Below are 6,000 nucleotides of genomic sequence, written 5' to 3' on the forward strand. Positions count from 1 at the left end.
TCACATTCTTAGTGCCTTTCATGTAATAATGATATCAGCTTACAGATTGGTACAGGAGGATTAAAGGCTATAGATTTATTATCTTTCCCTAAAATACTATTTTTAGTTTCTAATTACTGATTAAGAACATCAGGGTGCAATCTTGCCAGCATCTTTCCCATACACTCACTGCTACGTATTCATCATGCTACAGTACACTGGGTTTGCAATCAGATAAACTAACAGTAGCAATGTGGGCACTAAGAAACTAAGCCAGCACCTGCTTACTCTTTTTTTTTTTCTTCTAATAGCTGCACTGCAGGCTCTCCTCTAATTTCTGACTCAAGAAACTACTAAAAATCACTAGTTTAATATATTAAATGTGACTCCTTTCTTCAACAACATTCACATTTCTTTCTTCCCTCCACAGATGTTTCATAGTTTAGTTAAAATAACTAAAAATTTATAAAAACGTACAAGAAGTATCAGCTAGGTTACTATTTGCGTGTATAGAATCCTCAGTGCATTTGGAAGGCAGTGATCTTTTCCTTTTTAAACTGTTGAGAAAATTAGCGTGACAAAATTTTTATTGTACTTTCAGAACTAGAACCCAAATGGTGGTCCCCCACTGTGGTGTTTTCATGAAAACACATTTCAGTTTTTGTCATCTTTGGCATTTCAGCTGAGGTAATACACAGTAAAAGTGCTATATGCTATACAGTATGAAAGCAGTGCATCACAAGATAATGCAGTAAATTTACAGAGGCCCCATCGAAAGCGTCATTCCTTCGGAAATCCCAAAAAAGAGCTGTCCCATGGATTCATCCTTGCTCTACAGCTCCTTCACAGCTGCCAAGAATCACAGTACAGACTAAAAGGGTACAAAAAGCTAGAGAAATAGCAATTTAAAGCTGTATGTCTAGTGCCTCCTTATAAAAGACGCACAATGGCTAGGGTCAGTGCTCTCCAAACAACAGCATTCACTGTTTAAAAAAAAATAAATGCAAGCCCTTATTCTTGGCTCATTCATGTAAATATACAGAAACACGAAGGTTAAAATAGTCTAGGGCCATGGGCATTTGTTATCATGCCCAAAGCTTGCTCAGATTATTCTCCTTTTACATGGCACATCTGGCATGGCTTCGAGTCCTGAAGAAGGACTTCGACATATATTGTCACCACAAGATCAAAAGATTTGGGGGCCCAACCTCAAACTAGCGCTTTGCATTCTGTGTGCACTGGTCTGCCGTAGCACACAAGGGCCAACTTTATCACCATTTTCATTTAGCCTTCCCCTGCTTGAATTAACAAAGCAAAGACACACCGAGCTGTTTAGGCACCAAGAACACAGTTCTTCAAAGTGTTATCTCCAGGGCCTGCTGTTTGCAGCAGTATGGGTATGCTCAATGCATCAGTGTTTATATGCTAGTCTTGGAGCACAGTCACATCCTCGTACTGATGCAACAGCTTGGCTTCCCGATCACTGAGACACTGCGCTTGCTGCAAGCTTTGTCCCTTGAAAATGAAATACATCTTTCTCTCACCAAATAGACACTGGAACCAAACACACACAAGGGGGGGTGGGTTTTGGGTTGGGTGTTTTAGCCATACACAAGTAAAGTTCCATGCTAATTAATCAGTCCAGGAATATTCCAGGAACACAAAGCTTTGCACCCAAAAGGAGCTTTAGAGCAGTTGACTCACCAAGGTGGTACATTGGTAGTAATTCTGTTTTAAGAACAAAACAGCTGAAAACCAGTTCAGTGAGCCAAAGCCACACAACAAGCCAGAAAGCCGAGCTGAGGGTCAGAATTCTCGCTTTCTGCTCCATCCACCATTCAGTATGGCCTTTTCTTAACAACAGGTTGCAACTGCCTGGGTGAACCTGTTGCTCAGGTTACTCTATTTTTATTGATTTGTCAAACGCACTTTCCTGCTCACAAGTTTCTCACCGTGCAGTACACACATTATTCAGCCTCCTGTCCTTTGAAGATGCAGAAGAGTTGCTGTTGAAGCCAACAATAGCGCAGTCTCTGCATCATTGGCAGGATGTTGCTGTAAAGGTTACAGAATTGACTTCTCAGTGACTAAACCTTAAAGCCTGGAGTACGGGAGAGCTGACCTTGGAAAATTTATCTCATCCTGTTTCAAGTCACACAGAACCATTTGCCAAATCTCTTAATATAAAATATTTCACGTCATGGATTGACAAAGTTCCTTTCTTACCCTTCCTTCCGTCCACACCAAATCCGATAAGTGACTGCTCTCTTCTTGACGGGAGAAAGCTCAGAGGATGAAGATCCGGTCACTTTATGTGCTAAGGACAGAAGTCCCAGGTTTTTTTACTGTTGAAACAGGAAACACTGTCAGAGCCTTCTGGAGAATTCTATTGTTTTATTAGCAAATACAACCCTTGCCCAAGGTGAAAATGGCAGGGGGCATCTCCCTGCCACATGCAGTTCAAAGAAACTGGAGATGAAGGATGCAAAGGAAATCACAGCTCTCCACGGCCTACTGCAACAATGCTGCATTTTATCCTTTTTTGTCCAATTTCTGGTTTGGTTCAGTTTAATTTTTGAATGTCGCAGAGGAAGATGCAATATTGGACTTTCCATTCCTTGTCAGAACATTTTTGTTCTAATTCAGCATCAAACTTTTCAACTCAACATAATTTTTTCTTCATTGCTACGAGAACACAGAACAGTCAGCATTTCAAACCTGCGTCTAGCAAGCAAGGGCCATGCAGCGAAACAGCCAGACAGATCTATATCTGGCCTTCAGTCCCCTCCAGCCTCCTCATCCACCATTCTTTCCTACAGCTTCTCGCAGTACGCCTAAGCCAACCCCACGTCTAGTTTGCACAACAACTCCACTGCTGCCAGGCATGTTCTCTATCAGCAGCCACGTGTGAGTGAGCAGCAGCGTCACTCTCCAATCCATATAACACACAGCACGGGCATGCCGCGCTCCAGGCGACCAACTGGCAACACCAGTTCTAATCTACAGCTCACCACCTCTACCCCCCCCCGCCTTTGTCTCTTTTTTTCTTTCTTTACATTAATGCACATTTTTGCTGACCCAGAGTCAAATTTGGAGGGACAGCCCTCTGGGGAGTTCAGCAAACCGTAGCTATATGCTCCGCACTGCTTTATCTCACATTTTGTATTTTGGACGACACAGAACTTCTAGTTCCCGTTTTGATAACCAGTTTGTTCTGTAGCTAGGAGACAACGCCCTTTCTTTGTAAATGTTACAAATCAGGCATATCTGATCCATTATTCACTAACTGCTGCTGCTTCCCACTTCCATCTTCTATTAGGAGGTAGTGCTCGCGCCAGAAATGTCACAGTGGTGTCGTGTGACAGGTGGTATTGATTTAGCAAAGTCGGGTTTTAATGTCACTCTTGTTCAGCGGGAACGCACGGTGAGTGTGCACCAAGCCTCAGCAATGTGGCAGATCAGGACAAGAGCTACCAGCCAGCCCTGCACTGGACTGTAGGACTCTGGAAAGGCATCAGTACTCTGCTGGAGACCAAGAAATTTGATTATTATTTTCTGCTCCTACCTGCTATATTAGCATGGTTAAAATTTTAATTTTCATGGTTGTAACTATTAAATCATAAGACTTTGATTCTCAGGTTTCATGTCAGGTTTACAGCAGAGTCCATGAGAATGGAGGTCACCACTTCCCATGGTGAACAGTCAGGAGCAGAACCCTGGTCTGTCTAGTCCATCGTTTTCACCCTTTTCCAAGATCCCCCCCTTTTGGCAGAATTTGGTTTGGAAAAGCTGCTCACAGCCTCTACAGTCTGTTACACAGGGGCTTTGTAAAGTAACACCCAGAGAACACATGCCCAAAACAAGCTGGTATTACCCAGCCACAGGAGCCTTGTATACAGTGTTCTGCTCCTGCCATTCCATGCATCCTTACTGACAGCCTATCTACTGTAAAAAATCCTTCCAAAACATCAGATCTAGCTGAAGACACAGCTTAAACATTAAGTATTACAATGCAAGGAGTCTCCGTCACCAAGGATGTTTGCCAGAAAAGTTTAGGCTCACTCATAGTTGCTGTTGCTGCCAGGCGCATTCACCAGCCTGACATGACCCAATTCTCCAAAAGATTTTATTTATTTATTAACTCGCTGTCTGAAAGCAGGTAGTCTGCCAAGAAGCCAACCAAGGCCCAGCCCTATGCCTGATAAACATCTCTCCATCTGGATTTCCCAAGCTTTTGCAAACATTAAGCAATTCTCACTTCACAATGTTTGCAACTCTCACAGAAAACTATTTCTATATATAACATTATTCTGTAGAGAGAAGTGCATCAGAGCCCCCTGCTATGAAATGGAGCTGAGGGCTAAAGTAGATTGTACAACCACCACCACCCATACGTTAGTCAAAAATAAAAACCGTCACTCCATCTATGAAATGTCACAAAGCCATGAGGGATTGTTTATTCTAAATACTACTGGCACCAATCTACAAAGTGGTTTTGAATGACTATAATTACTAAATGAACTCAAGAAAAGCAAAGACTGCAACTGCCAATTGACAAAACAGCCATTGTGCACAGGGAGATTGCTGGCCACTGAGGCAATTAATCCATTTGGTTTGCCAGGGCAGAAGGTAACATTCTTCCACCAGGTCAGAGGTAACCAGAAGCTGAGTGCTGGAAGCACTATGCTCAACAGTCATGTGAGATATCCCGAAAGGTGTTAGTAGTTACAGGATTCAATCTCAGTTCTGGCAGTTGATCCTTCAAAATAACAAACACCCATGAAATGTCAATGGTCAAAAGTGAAATAGCACGTGTTTCAGAACCGATTTCCTAGCAAGCTTCTTTGTAAAGGGATTGCTGGTGACTTGGAGGGGTGGATATTTTCTTGGGGGCAACCTATCACTAACAGTTCCCCTTCAGGTCTTTCCAAATGAACTTTGAAATTATAAGCACCAAACAGTCATAGCCAACACATGGCTGATAGCAAAATTCAGCTTTAAACTTGTTTGCAATGATGCACCAAGTCTCTTGCAAGTTGGGGAAAAAAAAGATATTGCAAGTAATAAAAGGGAAAATGTTATAGCTGATGAAGCATTAATGTTGCTTCCAGTATCTCTCACACAAAAAACATTCCAGCACTATATTCAACCTCTGCTCTAAGAGAAGAGCTCAGCACTGAAATGCCTGCAGGGAAGGAAAGTAGTAAACAATTAAATAATTTGGTGATGCAGCATTCACTAGTGAAGCACAGTGAAACATCAAGTTTCAGAGTTGAAGAAAAACTTCTGGGAAAAGTAGAAGTGTCCATAAGTGGATTGCTACAACCATATATTTCTATAAAGCCCAAAGTAAATAGTAAGTCTGCTCGAATAGAATGAGCATATCACAGATGAGTAGCTAGAAGAAAAAGCTGTACACCATAGTGTAATCACTCATTTGAAAATCCATAAGTGAAGGGTGTACTACATTGCAAACATACTGTGACATGAACAAAAATATTTTATGTAAAAACCTTAACTGTCTTCAGTAACATGGCTGTCCTTGTAAAGGGCAAAGAACAATTCTGAGACAGAACCTGCCACTTTGGGATGTGTTCAAAGCAGCAGTCAGATTTTCAGAACTCAATTGTGACAAACCTCCCTCTCACCAGGCCCCAAACACCCCATCTACTGGTTCAAAACAGCAAAGGAAACAGCAAAAGAATGCCGGGGGGGTGGTGGTGGGGGTCATCTGCTGCTCCTCACTTCCCCCACAAGAAACTGTACACACCTGAACACCAACACCTTCCAGAGCAAGACTCCAGAAACAATAGCACAGATGTAGAATGGTTTGCTTTTAGCCCATCACAAGCACTTAAAAATAGCTCTTACACTCTCACAACAAACCTTGCTTTACTGCAGGCTCTAAGTTTTTCTAGCAGTAGCAACGTTTTAAAATTTTCATTCTAGTTTATTCCACCTCCACTGTATTGTAGCAACCTCTTTATACAAGTTTGACACAAACACTCTTGGCCAGAGTAA

The sequence above is a fragment of the Grus americana genome, chromosome 28 (genome assembly GCF_028858705.1).
Source record: "Grus americana isolate bGruAme1 chromosome 28, bGruAme1.mat, whole genome shotgun sequence".
Taxonomy (NCBI): Eukaryota; Metazoa; Chordata; class Aves; order Gruiformes; family Gruidae; genus Grus; species Grus americana.